General features: G+C 41.0%; 1 long non-coding RNA gene across 3 annotated transcripts; it reads right to left on the bottom strand.

Annotated features, from left to right (window-relative positions):
* Positions 1 to 2,298: 2,298 nt before the first annotated feature.
* LOC139634788 (uncharacterized) lies at positions 2,299 to 13,943 on the bottom strand. Of its 3 annotated transcripts, XR_011694059.1 has the most exons (4): positions 13,478 to 13,943; positions 9,545 to 9,729; positions 3,189 to 3,365; positions 2,299 to 3,073 (listed from the first exon to the last, which is right to left on the bottom strand). It is a non-coding gene; the product is annotated as an uncharacterized lncRNA (long non-coding RNA). The 3 variants fall into 3 exon arrangements; XR_011694058.1 differs by lacking the exon at positions 2,299 to 3,073 and having other exon boundaries at positions 3,152 to 3,365; positions 13,478 to 13,942; XR_011694060.1 differs by lacking the exon at positions 2,299 to 3,073 and having other exon boundaries at positions 3,152 to 3,365; positions 13,484 to 13,942.
* Positions 13,944 to 15,745: the final 1,802 nt, after the last annotated feature.

Here is a 15,745-nt window from a genome sequence, read left to right as displayed (position 1 = left end):
CGCACAACTGAACAGTATTCACTCATCTGAGTCATTTTAAGCTGACTGTATCCTAAGATTACTGTTTGATATCTGCCGACATCAAAAACTCAAAAGCTTCACCAAAAACGCACAACTGAACAGTATTCATTTACATTCAGTCATTTTAAGCTGACTGTATCCTAAGATTACTGTTTGATATCTGCCGACGTCAAAAACTCAAAAGCTTCACCAAAAACGCACAACTGAACAGTATTCACTCACATTCAGTCATTTTAAGATGACTGTATCCTAAGATTACTGTTTGATATCTGTGACGTCAAAAACTCAAAAGCTTCACCAAAAACGCACAACTGAACAGTATTCACTCACATTCAGTCATTTTAAGCTGACTGTATCCTAAGATTACTGTTTGATATCTGCCGACGTCAAAATGACTGAATGTGAGTGAATACTGTTCAGTTGTGCGTTTTTGGTGAAGCTTTTGAGTTAAAAGCTTCACCAAAAACGCAAAACTGAACAGTATTCACTTTTGAGTTAAAAGCTTCACCAAAAACGCACAACTGAACAGTATTCACTCACATTCAGTCATTTTAAACTGACTGTATCCTAAGATTACTGTTTGATATCTGTGACGTCAAAAACTCAAAAGCTTCACCAAAAACGCACAACTGAACAGTATTCACTCATCTGAGTCATTTTAAGCTGACTGTATCCTAAGATTAATGTTTGATATCTGCCGACGTCAAAAACTCAAAAGCTTCACCAAAAACGCACAACTGAACAGTATTCACTCATCTGAGTCATTTTAAGCTGACTGTATCCTAAGATTACTGTTTGATATCTGCCGAAGTCAAAAACTCAAAAGCTTCACCAAAACCACACAACGGAACAGTATTCACTCACATTCAGTCATTTTAAGCTGACTGTATCCTAAGATTAATGTTTGATATCTGTGATGTCAAAAACTCAAAAGCTTCAACAAAAACGCACAACTGAACAGTATTCACTCATCTGAGTCATTTTAAGCTGACTGTGTCCTAAGATTAATGTTTGATATCTGACGACGTCAAAAACTCAAAAGCTTCACCAAAAACGCACAACTGAACAGTATTCACTCACATTCAGTCATTTTAAGCTGACTGTATCCTAAGATTACTGTTTGATATCTGTGATGTCATCTGAGTCATTTTAAACTGACTGTATCCTAAGATTAATGTTTGATATCTGTGACGTCAAAAACTCAAAAGCTTCACCAAAAACGCACAACTGAACAGTATTCACTCATCTGAGTCATTTTAAGCTGACTGTATCCTAAGATTAATGTTTGATATCTGACGACGTCAAAAACTCAAAAGCTTCACCAAAAACGCACAACTGAACAGTATTCACTCACATTCAGTCATTTTAAGCTGACTGTATCCTAAGATTACTGTTTGATATCTGCCGAAGTCAAAAACTCAAAAGCTTCACCAAAACCACACAACTGAACAGTATTCACTCATCTGAGTAATTTTAAGCTGACTGTATCCTAAGATTAATGTTTGATATCTGCCGACGTCAAAAACTCAAAAGCTTCACCAAAAACGCACAACTGAACAGTATTCACTCACATTCAGTCATTTTAAGCTGACTGTATCCTAAGATTAATGTTTGATATCTGTGACGTCAAAAACTCAAAAGCTTCACCAAAAACGCACAACTGAACAGTATTCACTCACATTCAGTCATTTTAAGCTGACTGTATCCTAAGATTAATGTTTGATATCTGCCGACGTCAAAAACTCAAAAGCTTCAACAAAAACGCACAACTGAACAGTATTCACTCACATTCAGTCATTTTAAGCTGACTGTATCCTAAGATTAATGTTTGATATCTGTGACGTCAAAAACTCAAAAGCTTCACCAAAAACGCACAACTGAACAGTATTCACTCATCTGAGTCATTTTAAGCTGACTGTATCCTAAGATTAATGTTTGATATCTGACGACGTCAAAAACTCAAAAGCTTCACCAAAAACGCACAACTGAACAGTATTCACTCATCTGAGTCATTTTAAGCTGACTGTATCCTAAGATTAATGTTTGATATCTGCCGACGTCAATGTGAGTGAATACTGTTCAGTTGTGCGTTTTTGGTGAAGCTTTTGAGTTAAAAGCTTCACCAAAAACGCAAAACTGAACAGTATTCACTTTTGAGTTAAAAGCTTCACCAAAAACGCACAACTGAACAGTATTCACTCACATTCAGTCATTTTAAGCTGACTGTATCCTAAGATTAATGTTTGATATCTGCCGACGTCAAAAACTCAAAAGCTTCACCAAAAACGCACAACTGAACAGTATTCACTCACATTCAGTCATTTTAAGATGACTGTATCCTAAGATTCCTGTTTGATATCTGTGACGTCAAAAACTCAAAAGCTTCACCAAAAACGCACAACTGAACAGTATTCACTCATCTGAGTCATTTTAAGCTGACTGCATCCTAAGATTACTGTTTGATATCTGCCGACTGTTCACTTTCTCCTAAAAGTATTGCTTCACACCTGCAAATCTCAGAAACTGAAATACATCACACAAATCACACAACCACTGATTCTGATAAGTATTCACTCACATTCAATAATTTTCAGTTCACTGTCTCCTAAAACTAGTGCTTCTGTCCTGAAGATCTCAGAAACTGAAATACATCACACGAAACTAACAACTGTTGATTCTGATTTGTTTTCACTCATACTGTGTGATTTTCTATTCACTTTCTCCTAAAAATAGTGCTTCACACCTGCAGACCTCAGAAACTCACAAACTGATGAACATCATGATATGTTGAAGAAGATGCAGCAAAAGATTGTTTAGAATTAATTCTATAAGCTGTCTCAAAACATCACAAAGTATTATGGAGCAAAACTGTAGTCAGACCCCCACACAAACCATCGCAGCAGATCATCATTTCTAGTTCAACACCGATCCACACCAGAACCAGAACCCGTGACATGGTCAACATCACAAAGAGTGAGGCAGATGTCTATACAGCATGTAGGCCTGTTCCTCTGTGCGCGTGTGTCTGTGTCGACTGAATATGCAGCCCTACCTGTATGGGAAACAATGTGTCTACCTACAAATATTGATGTTGAAGCATTTGCAATGCTGACATTAATTTTATGGCGAATTCAGCCCTACAAAAGCTTCTATCAAATTAGTCTTACCTTAAAAAATTGACCACAAAGGTTTGGGTTGACTCTTCTGGCCTGTCCTCCCTGGCATCGACAATGTTAGAAAGCAATGTCCAGCTCTCACCCAGTATGTCAAAAATCCTTCTAGGTCTTCACTGTCCTCTTGACCTCCTCCTGCCTGCTGATGTCATTATGTTCTCCCTCTGCTTGCTTAATACAACAGCACAACCACAGACAACAAACACAGTAATGTCATCTCTGAGTCCTAATTCTTACAAATTTCATCTTACTCTTTTTCAGCAACTTATCTCCACTCCGCTTGCTCATGCTCATCTATGAATTAACTCTTCGATGAAGTAGCCTTTGAACTAATAACAGTGGTGGAGGTAGTATTCAGACCCTTTACTTCAGCAAAGGTACCAATACAGCAAATCCTCCATTGTAAGTCCTGCATGAAAAATCCTGCCTTAGTAAAAGTACATGAGTATTAGCAGCAAAATGTAGTTAAATTACATCAGAAAAGTAATGGTAACTCAGTCCCTCTGACTGAGTGGCAGGAACCTAACCATTATTAATCTGAAGATTAATCTGAGAGGAAACATACATCTATTCAATTCAATTCAATTTTATTTGTATAGCGCCAAATCATAATATACATTATCTCAAGGCACTTTACAGGGTAAGGTCAAGACCTTACTTTGTTACAGAGAAAAACCCAACAGTTCCCACAACGAGCAAGCGCTTGGCGACAGGGGGGAGGAAAAACTCCCTTTTAACAGGAAGAAACCTCCAACAGAACCGGGCTCAGGGTGGGCGGCCGTCTGCCTCGACCGGTTGGGTTTAGGAGAAGATAGAAAGAGGGGGAGGGGGAGGAGAGGGGAGAGGAGAGAGAGAGAGAGAGAGAGAGACCAGGAACAGCTGTGTAGGTAATGGTGTTATCAATAATAATGATGACAGGTAACAGTGGTTAATAGTAAAGATGAGTAGTGGTGGATCTGGATCCTGCTGCTCCCGAGGCAGAGATACCTGCAGAATGAGGACAGAGAGAGGGAGAGAGAGGAGAAGCACAAACTACGGGAGAGAAAAGGAAACAAAGTTAATGGCATGAAGTCATCGAGAGAGAGAGAGGGAGAGAGACAGAAATAGGGAGAGAGCGCCCAGTGAATCATGGGAATCCCCCAGCAGTCTAGCTCTATAGCAGCATAACTAAGGGATGGGTCAGGACATACCCGAGCCAGCCTTAACTATAAGCTTTACTAAACAAGACAGTTTTAAGCCTGATCTTAAAGGTAGAGAGGGGGTCTGCCTCCCGAACCCACACTGGGAGCTGGTTCCACAGGAGAGGAGCCTGATAGCTGAAGGCTCTGCCCCCCATTCTACTCTTACAAACTCTGGGAACCACAAGTTGACCTGCATTTAGAGAGCGAAGTGTCCTATTGGGAAAATAGGGAACTATAAGCTCTCCAAGGTACGATGGTGCCTGACCATTAATGGCTTTGTAGGTGAGGAGGAGGATTTTAAATTCGATTCTGGATTTTGGATCTGTTTTCATCTTTTGGACTTTTCCTCTATTCTTTGATTTTTGTTGAGATATATTGAAATAAAACCATGTGAGAAGTTTACAGGGAAAAATCACTATTTAGTGGAGCTGTTAATAACTCATAGACATCTGAAATGTGACCCTGTCTGCACACTGCTTTTTGTAAAATGTCAGAGGCCAAAAAGCTTTGAAACCACAGGTTTAATCTCTAACTATGCATTGCATTTTAATGCTTGTTAAACTATCCTTTGTGTGAAATACTCATGTTAAAAATAACTACTACTATAAATAACCATCGCCAGATGAGTGTATTGGAGTAAAGAGTACAATATTTCCCTCTGAACTTCAGTGAAAGTATACCATAGCATAAAATTATTTAAAAAAAATATTTCCAGTACCCAAAAGAGGTTAACCATGATGGACAGCACATTCTGTAACAGACCAGCAGGGGGATCCATACACTTTTTAACCTGTGCCAGAGAGTTGATGGAACCAAATTATTCATAATCAGAACTCTTCCTCTGTACAATATGTGAGGTAACAGCTACCTCCACTTGGCCAACCTTCCCTCCACCTTCTCCTCCACTTCCTTCCAGTTCTTCTGTACAGTCTGATCAGATCAGAACAGGTCTGCTAGTATGCCTTTTCTGATTGGAGGTCTTCAATGCCGCCTTTTCACAAGAGATATTGAGAGTGTACTGGTGACAAAGCTGCTTGATTTCCACTTTCCCACAATCCCACCACTGCTTCAACAATGTAAAATCTCCTTTCCAATCTTTCCAAAACTAGAATTACTGCCTCACAGTTGTATGCCTCCACCTGTCAGACTAATTTCAGATCACATCTTTGTTTTTCCAGTCATATAAAATATTAACCATTTGTGTGAAATTTTGTCATAATTGATGTGTGAAGTCTTGAGTAATGCTAAAAAGTATTTTGTGAAGTCACAATACCCTTGACACTGACCACCAAAATCTAATCAGTTCTTTCGTACCAAATTTGAAGAAATAACTGTGTATGGTGAGGTCACCAAGACCTTGACCTTTGACCACAAAAATCTTATCAGTTCATCCTTGAGTCCAACTAAATGTTGGCACAACTTGAGTCCAACATTTAGTTGTGCCAAATTTCAAGAAGTTCTGTCAAAGTGTTACTGAGATGAGTTTCTAAAATGTTAAATGTGCATCTAATAACAAACAAGTGTTACAGTGCCAGTATGCAGACTTGTATTTCAGATTTGCAATAACACATTACACAACACTGTGGGAATGATCTGATCAGAACCCCAGTATCCTGCAGTATCCTACACCCTTTTAAAAATATTGAAATGATGCTTAAAACAAAAAACAACAACAAAAAAAAAACAACAAAAAAGAACCCAACTGTCTCATCTGGCCATAGAAAAATAGGAAAATAGGAAGCAAAAGTCGTAACAAGGTTTCCGTACGTGAACCTGCGGAAGGATCACTACCGTTTCTGAACACCCATGTGTTACTGTCTGTGCATTTCTCTCCATACATCATTTAACCTGTGAGCCTACACCAGCTGCTTTGTGGCACATTTTGAAGCAGCATGAGGCTCAGTGTGGTTAATGTCCAGCTCATTGTTCTCTGTACAGTTGAAATCTCCTCCAAGAATTAAAAACTGTTCAGGACCACACTGACTTAAAATCACACAGAGCTCATTTAAATACTGATCTCTGTGCACTGTGTTGGGTGTGTAGATAGTCTCAGGCTCTGGATGCTCCTCCTGCTGCTGCTCTCTCAACCTGCCTACTACACTATTCTTGGCCTGAAAGCCACTGGTGTTCATCTGCTTTCTCTTGAGAGCAGGGACTTTAAACATTGTCATCCACCATCAGGTCCTCATCAGTGTCCCTCAGAGTGTCCTTTGCTACTCTGTCTGCAGTGTTCAACACAGCCGGCTCTTGTCCTCCTGAGCTCTATCACTATGTCCACACTACTGTTCTCATTTCAAAATGCATCATTTTTGCTACATTTGTGCCTGGCATCCACACTACTCCCGAATTTTCTAAACGGAGACATTTGTAAATGATGCTGGCCCTGTGTTAGTTTGAAAACTCCAGCCATGCGTTTGTAGTCTGGATGGGCAAAACAGAGACCTCTGGAAACAATGATATAGACAACCACAGTCACTCCCTGATTAGGTCTTATCAGCCTTGACTACCAGCTTTGTCTGGATTGAGATCATTTTCATTTCTCTCCAGAAATGTTTTAAACTCTGTAAAAATCTGCTATGATTAATATTTTGTTTAACATGGTTTTCCCGCATAAAAGGTGAAAAAAAAAATCAAAAACCAGGGCTGTAAGCACATCTACACTCCTCGTTGAAAAATCTGGATCAGGCCTTATGCCCCACCCACCACTGCTGCTTGCACTTGGTTTACAGGTGAAACAACAGAGCATATCAAGATGGTTAGTGGAGGAAACATCACAAAGTCTGAGCTGCATGTTTGTGCCTTAGTCATACCCAGACTCAGGAGTTTTTGAGTTTATTGTGACCAAAACTGGTTCCTGGAAGACATATCAGAACTGTATGCGTAGCTCACTGATTACGTTGTTTGTTAGCTTGTAACCGCGTCAGTAGCTGTGCTAGTGCTAACTAACACAGTGTCATCAGCTGTGCAAGTGCAAACTCTGGCCCTCTGTCCTGACAAGGTCTTGGGTTTATTTTGTCCGCCCCCTCATCTCCACAAGTTGACAGGATTGGTTCATACAGCTAATATGACCTATTAATCCCTGGCTGTCTGAATCTGTTTTTATGAGACTGTTATTGGTTCACAGTGACCCTCGTTCCTGCAGCACTTCAAAAACACTTAAAGGCCCCAAAGTTGACAAACACCACATATTCAAAGTCATCAGCCTTCACACTTAAACCTAGACGGAGGTCCTCATCTTTTTTACTGAAGATCATGTGAACCTGCCATCTGTGAGAGACAACATGTTTCACCAGTGAAGACCTTCCTGACCATCCTGACTGCAACCTATTGAATGGGGAGACAATCTTCCTGTGTCTTGGCAGTTCCTTCAGAATCTCATCACTGATGAATGGTGATATGTAAGAGATCATCACTATCTTTACTGGTGTACTCATTGGTGAGACTGATACAAAGGTGTTGTTGATCAGTACACTGCTCTCAACCAGTTTCTTTCTTTGCCTTTTCAATCTCTTCCAAAAAAATCATGACTGCACTGTAAATCTGAGCACCTGCTGTAACCCCCAACTCTCTCCACGACCATACTACACTAACCACTAACCAGCTGTAGGGATTAGGATTTTATCTTTATCTTATCCAAAATTGATCCAGCTAATACTATCACTTAAGAATTCGACAAATTAAATAAAGAACACGATTAGAATTGTCTTGAATTTAATTGGCTTTTTTGTCTGAGCAGTTGCTCAATTTGTGGTAAATGAAGACAGCTTTCCTTTTAGCTTTTTCTAACAATTGGCTATTGTTAGAAAGAGTGATGTCATTGTGTAAATAACACTGGGAGACATCGGACAAAATAGTTGAAAATATCTCTTTTATAGATGCTTGTTGAACAGGTTGTTTGATAAAGTTCTTATTAGCCTTTTACTTTTTATTGCACTTAAAATAACATAAAGTACAGCAACAGTGTACTTGAGTCAACTTTTCTTCACCTGGTTCTGTGTCCAGTGCAGCCTCTCTGCCCTGCTGTTTGTTCCGCGTGTGTGTGTATGTGTGTGTATCTGTATCTCGTGCATGTATGTACCTTGCGCAGAAAACAGAGAACAGAGAGCAGAGTTAAGAGCAGAGGAACAGTGCAAACGTAAATGATAAAATAGAAAATAAATATATGTCTATTTTCTATTAATGTTTTGTGGTATTTTAAGTTAATGTTTATGTTGCGGCTGGCTGCCATAAATAAACCAATGTATGAGAAATGACGCGTTGACTTAATAGTATAATAGTAGACTCATCACTGCACCCCAAGCATGCGCACAGACAGACCTCTGATGGTGTTCAAGCACCTGCCTTTTTGGCGTCTGATCAGATAAGTGCTCTTTTTACAATACTTTTTTTATTTATTTCTCCTTTTCTAAGTTTATATTTAAGTTATTAAATTTGTCTCGTGGCATCAGTTCTCATCTAAAAAACATGTTGAATTGACCAATGACTGTGTTTCAGCTTCCCTCGTCACAGTCTCCACAGTTAACCAACCCAGACTGAGAGGACTGCAGAACAGCGCTTTTCACTGACCTACCTTCACCGGTGACAACCAAGTAACGAGTGTTTGTCCTAAGCCTTGGTATTGTTTGTCACTGTTGTGAAATTAAACTACTATTAAAACAGCTCAATACAGACCAATAGCAACATAATGCTCCCTTTACAGGGGTACACAGTGTGTTCCTTGTACAGTACACAGAATACAATGAGCCTAATTGTTGCTGCATTCTAGTTTGGAAGGTAGATTGGTTGGTTTATCATTATTTTATATAGTTAGAGACCAGCTTTTTTTTTGTTTTACATCAACAAATCTTTATTTTTTGAGACTGAATTATTATTTTATAGACAAATCTATACATGTGAAAATGCCCTAAAACACAGTGTGTCATTGTTTTCTTTGGTGTTGCCTGTTCTTGTGATAAATGTAGAAAAGTACTAAAGACCATTGTCTCTGTGCAAATTGATAATTTTATCTGCAAGTGTAGAGTATTGAAATGAATAAATATGTAAGTAACTTTATTTAATTTAATAATTATGAGAGGAAGGTCCCCTTTTCCCCTTGAGCACCTACCCCTCAAAATGTCTGTGCATGGGCCTGCTGCAGCCCTCCAAAAGATTCCATCAAATCAGTCTTACCTTAAAAAATTGAGGTTTGGGTTCGGGTTGATTCTTCTGGGCTCTCCTCCTTGACGTACACGATGTTGGAAGGCAATGTCCGTCTATCACCCAGGATGTCACAAATGTCCTTCAAAGGTCCTGCCTGCTTACTGTGTCCTCTTGACCTCCTCCTGCCTGCTGACTGTCATTATGGCCTCCCTCTGCTTCAACAGCACATAAATGTAAAACTCACATCACCCATACTTTCCTGTTCAGTTTGAAACCTGCAGGACAGCCACAGAAAATACACACTGCATTATCATCTCTGAGTCCTAATTCTTACAAGTTTCCTCTGAAAGTAACAGTTAGGTCCATCTGACTAATGTATTATTGTATATGACATCATCAGATGATTAATACTGAAGCATCAGTTTTCAGCAGCATGTTACTCTTTGAACTACTTTATATCGAGTTTTATATAAAGGGTCACCAGATAAATCTGAAGGGTTGTCAGATGATAATTTGGAGAGGAAAGAAGAAAGAATAATACCGATACATAGATCTGATACATACATAGACCATGTCAGAGCTGTAGAGGGAAAATCACTATTTGGTGGCGCTCATAGGCCCTGTTAAAACTTGGGATTAACATCCATCTCTGGTGATCCAATCACACCCAGACTGTTCTAAGTAGAGTTGTGACTGTACCCAGGACATATTGAGGGCACATTTGAGATCCGATCACCCAGACCAAACGCTCTGGGCCACATGGCCACATTCTTTTAGCAGTGTGAATGCAAATGCATCCACATAGAACAAATATTATGTAAGACAGTCATATTTAGGCTTAACACCAACAATATCAGAGACTATGACAGCCTGGTCGAAATTCCACCAAATCACAAACTCTATCCTTACACTATCTAACCTCACCCCAATATGGAATAATCCAGACTTTCTTATCAATAAAGCACCACTTAACTTCTGCACCTGGGCTGAAAAAGGAATCACACACCTCAAGCATATCTTCCATAATAATAAACTGGCTTCATTCAATCATGTGACCCAATTGGACACTTCGCTCTCTAAATGCAGGTCTACTTGTGGTTCCCAGAGTTTGTAATAGCAGAATGGGGGGTAGAGCCTTCATCTGTCAGGCTCCTCTCCTGTGGAACCCGCTCCCTGTGTGGGTTCAGGAGGCCGACACCCTCTCTACCTTTGAGATCAGGCTTAAAACTGTCCTGTTTGGTAAAGCTTATAGTCAAGGCTGGCTCGGGTATGTCCTGAACCATCCCTTAGTTATGCTGCTATAGAGCTAGAATGGGATTCCCATGATGCACTGGGCTCTCTCTCTCTCTCTCTCTCTCTCTCTCTCTCTCTCTCTCTCTCGACTACTTTATGCCATTAACTTTTTTACTTTTTTTAACGTTTTTTTTTTTTTCTCTCCTCAGTAGTTTGTGCTTCTCCTCTCTCTCCATCTCTCTGTCCTCATTCTGCAGGTATCTCTGCCTCTGGAGCAGCAGGATCCAGATCCACCACGACTCATCATTACTATTAACCACTGTTATCTGTCATTATTATTGATCACACCATTACCTATACAGCTGTTCCTGGTCTCTCTCTCTCTCTATCCCCCCCCCACTCCCCCTTTTTTTCTCCTCCTAAACCCAACCGGTCGAGGCAGACGGCCGCCCACCCTGAGCCCAGTTCTGTTGGAGGTTTCTTGCTGTTAAAAGGAGATTTTCCTCCCCCCCTGTCACCAAGCACTTGCTCTTTGTGGGAGCTGTTGGGTTTTTCTCTGTAACAATGTGAGGTCTTGACTTTACCCTGTAAAGTGCCTTGAGATAATGTATATTGTGATTTGGCGCTATACAAATAAAATTGAATCAAATTGACTCTGACCAGTATGGCAAGTATGGCATCGAGAGCGACCACTTCTTAGAATACTTACAACTTAAATCCTGTATACAAGCAAAATGTAACATAACAGCCTGTAATCTGGAACTCTCATTCTCAACTCTCATTCTCAAGTCTCCATACATATGTACTCCATACAACTCACTACCTTGGGCAAAAAATATTTAGAATGGGATTCACTTCTGAAATTTGTACCAATTGCACCCAAACAGGCCAGAAACCTACATGGCACCTGGCACTGCACACCCATTCACCAATTTTGGAAAAAAGTCATACGATCACTATCTGCCATCTTTGGCTGCCACATCCCACTTTCCCCCTCACTCTGCTTACATTTACATTTACATTCAGTCATTTAGCAGACGCTTTTATCCAAAGCGACTTACAGAAAGGGGAACAATCAAGGTTAAGTGCAGGAGACACATCAGCTATCAACATTAACACAACAAACAGCAGAACCCTCCTCATTGCCCTAGCTATCGCTAAGAAGACTATCCTCATGAACTTGAAATGAAGGAACACCACAACACTCTGGAAAAACGTACTCTGGAATATATCTCTCTAGAATATTCATCAACTCACAATAATAGCCATGGCAACCCTTCATTAATTTTCTACACTACTGAGTTCTTCCTCCTCTCAGTCATTATCATTATCACTGTTCATACTTATTATTGTTATTACTATTATTATCACTATTATGATTATTATTACTTCTCTATTTGATGGTTCCTTTATTTATTCTGTTTTTTCTTTCTCTTTTTGTCCACCAACTTCCAGCATGGTTTCTATATACACACTCCAACAATTAAGTTGCTATCCTTTTTTTTCTCTTTACTATTTTTTTTAACATTATAACTACTATTATTATTGTTATGTACAGAATCCATAGGATTACTCTCTCAGTTTTCTGTGTAATCATGTATACCACCATTACTATCATACTTCAATTTTTTATTCATTTTGTATTCCTGGGTTTGCTTTAGTACATTCTATTCTCTTATTTCATTATTATTAATATTGCTATTATTTCATCATTATTAATATTGCTATTATTTCATCATTATTAATATTACCATTACTATCACTACAATTATTATTAATTTCTTATTGCTGTTATTATATTATCTTGAAATATTATTAATTCATTTATTTATCCATTCACTTTTTGTTATTGTTAATATCTATTTATTTACTCAATTTATTTTATTTATTAAGGGCAAGGGAAGGATCCCATATCTCTCACGTCTTTTAATACAATACATTAGATAGGGTTAAAAAAAAAAAGAAAAAAAAGAAATACAAAAGTATTATAACTTGACGTTGTTCAAACGACAAACTGAACCACCACAGCCACTGATAAACTCTATGGCCTTGTTCATTACCTGCCAATAACATGCGTCTTACAAGTAGACAGATGTAAAATGAACAAATGAGCAAATGAACACTTATTTATTTAGCCAGTCAGACAGACGGGTCCATTGTTAATGTATGTGTGTGTGTGTGTGTGTGAGAGAGAGAGAGAGAGAGAAAGAGAGAGAGAGAGAGAGAGAGAGAGAGAGAGCGGGTGCGGAGGAGCTGGGCAATCATCGGCTCTGCACAGCTCAAATGAGATAAGCCTTAAGCCACTTGACAGAGTCAAATTTTCTGGTTTCACTGTGAAACTGTGGCGGCACAACTGAGTAGGCAGTCTTTTAGTGTGGCCCAGGACACGTTTGCGTTCACATTGCTAAAAGAATGTGGCCACAGACATGATCTGATCTCAGTGCCTCTTGCGTGCGTTATCTATACTTAGTGCTGTCCACCTGTGATCGGATCACCCCATCTCTACAACAAAATCCACCAGTCTCACTGCGCACAACTGATCACCCATATTTGAAAGGATACACTATCAGTTAGCCAACATTAGCTAGCTAAACTGTAACTTAGGGCGAAAATTAACTAGCTAACATTAGCTCTCCTCCACAAATACTTGACATAATCAAATTCAGATTCTCTGGTGCTGAGAAAGTAAAGTGTCTTAAACAAGCAAGATCGTTAACCACTGCTACTTACATTTACCTTCATCGTACAGATGGTGATGCGACACGGTGCATGGATGCCAGTGCTTTGCAGGGCATGTGGTTGCAGGATGCTCTGAAGGGAGTAAGGCGGGCAGATCAAAGAGGCGGCGCGAGGTTTTGACGTGGGAGAGAGAGACTAACCGTCCACATGAAGAAAGGGTGTGACCCAGGGGCGTCTGGCGGCGGCGATTCTTTGATGTGGGAGAAACAAACGGAGGAGATGCATCATTCAAATTAAGAAAACGTAAGAAAATATCCTGAAACAGAGAGGTCACTGGGTAGCTGAGTAGTTAGTGCGTATAACATATAAAGCGATCTTTTCATCACCGGTTCGACTCCCGGCAGCCCCGACTCTTTCGTGCATGTCATTACATCTCCTTTTGCCCCTTTCCTGTCACTCTCTCCTGTCCTATCTAATAAAAGCAAAAATGCCCCCAAAATTTCTTTAAAAAAAAATACATTCTTCCTGTCCATCACAGTCAGAGGGTGTACCCCGCCCTCGCCCAAATTTCTGTTGCCATGGCGCCGCGGATGCTGCCTCGGTGTGTTGGTGCGCATTTTTTTGCCTTATTTTCTTTATAAATCCAGTTTTCTGCTTTGGTTTCCGGAGCTCTTTCACCAGAGAAGAGCTCATTAATATCAGAGAAACAACTCCAGTGGATTTTTTTCCTACTTTTCTCGACTCATCTGTGGGATTATTGGACATTTTGGTCAGAGGTCACTGACCGTTGCTCTCGCAGTGAAACGCCGGAGGAGAGGAAAACGTGCTGGTGCGCTTGCGCGTCTCCGCCGGCGCGGACTCCGCACACCTCTCCCAGGTATCTTTCTCTCCAACGTGCGTTCACTGCCCAACAAACTGGATGAACTTCAGCTACTGGTGCAGAAGAACAGAGACTTTTCCTCATTTTCCGTCCTGTGCTTCACGGAGACGTGGCTGTGTGGATCGACTCCGAACTCTGCGCTGGAGATGGCCGGCTTCCAACTCTTCAGAGCGGATCGCGACACAGAGCTGTCCGGCAAAACCAAAGGTGGAGGAATCTGCTTTTATGCAAACAGTGGCTGGTGCAAAGACGTGACAGTGATCCTGCAGCACTGTTCTCCTGACCTGGAGACTTTCATCATAAACTGCAGGCCCTTCTACTCCCCCCGTGAGTTCACCTCAATCATCCTGGTCGGTGTTTACATCCCACCACAGGCAAAAGTGCAGGAGGCACAGCGGGCGCTCGCCGACCAGATACTGTGTGTGGAGCAGACGAACCCGGACTCCGTAGTTATTGTCCTTGGTGACTTTAACAAAGGTGACCTCAGTCATGAACTGCCCAAATACAGACAGTTTGTTAATTGCCCGACCAGAGAGGGGAACACTCTGGACCACTGTTACACCACAATCAGTGGTGCTTATCACGCCGTCCCCCGGGCTGCACTGGGCCACTCTGACCATGTCATGGTCCACCTGATTCCCACATACAGGCAGAAACTAAAACTGTGTAAACCTGTTGCGAAGACATCAAAGCAGTGGAGCAGTGAAGCCATAGAGGATCTGCGGGCATGTTTGGACTGCACTGACTGGGAGGTGTTCAGGACTGCTTCCAACAGTCTGGATGAGTTCACAGAGGCTGTGACGTCATACATCAGCTTCTGTGAGGACTGTTGCATCCCATCACGCACCAGGGTGAGTTATAACAATGACAAACCCTGGTTCACAGCTAAGCTCAGTCAGCTCAGGAGGCAAAAGGAGGAAGCTTTCAGGAGCAGGGACAGGGACAGGTTTAAAGAGTCCAAGTACAGGTTTAGCAAGGTGGTGAGAGAAGCTAAACGACTGTACTCTGAGAAACTTCAGCTCCAGTTCTCAGCCAATGACTCTGCTTCTGTCTGGAAAGGGCTCAGAAAGATCACAAACTACAAACCTAAACCCCCCCACTCCATTAATGACTTCCGTCTGGCCAACGATCTGAATGAGTTCTACTGCCGCTTTGAAAGACAGTGGGACAAGCCTGACACTAACCTCCACATCAGAGCCACATCAGAACCCCCCTCCTCCCCTACCAAAGGAACGTCTCTCTCTATCCTGGAGAGAGATGTCAACAGGCTTTTTAAGAAGCAGAACCCCCGCAAAGCAGCCGGTCCTGACTCTGTCTCTCCATCATCCCTGAAGCACTGTGCTGATCAGCTGTCTCCAGTGTTCACGGACATCTTCAACACCTCACTGGAGACCTGCCACGTGCCAGCCTGCTTCAAATCCTCCACCATCATCCCTGTC

The sequence above is a fragment of the Trachinotus anak genome, unplaced genomic scaffold, assembly GCF_046630095.1.
Source record: "Trachinotus anak isolate AG129_WGS33_773 ecotype Australia unplaced genomic scaffold, CSIRO_AGI_Tana_v1 ptg000017l, whole genome shotgun sequence".
NCBI lineage: Eukaryota > Metazoa > Chordata > Actinopteri > Carangiformes > Carangidae > Trachinotus > Trachinotus anak.
Note: the sequence above shows the minus strand (reverse complement) of the source record. Positions and strands in the feature narration are given on the sequence as shown.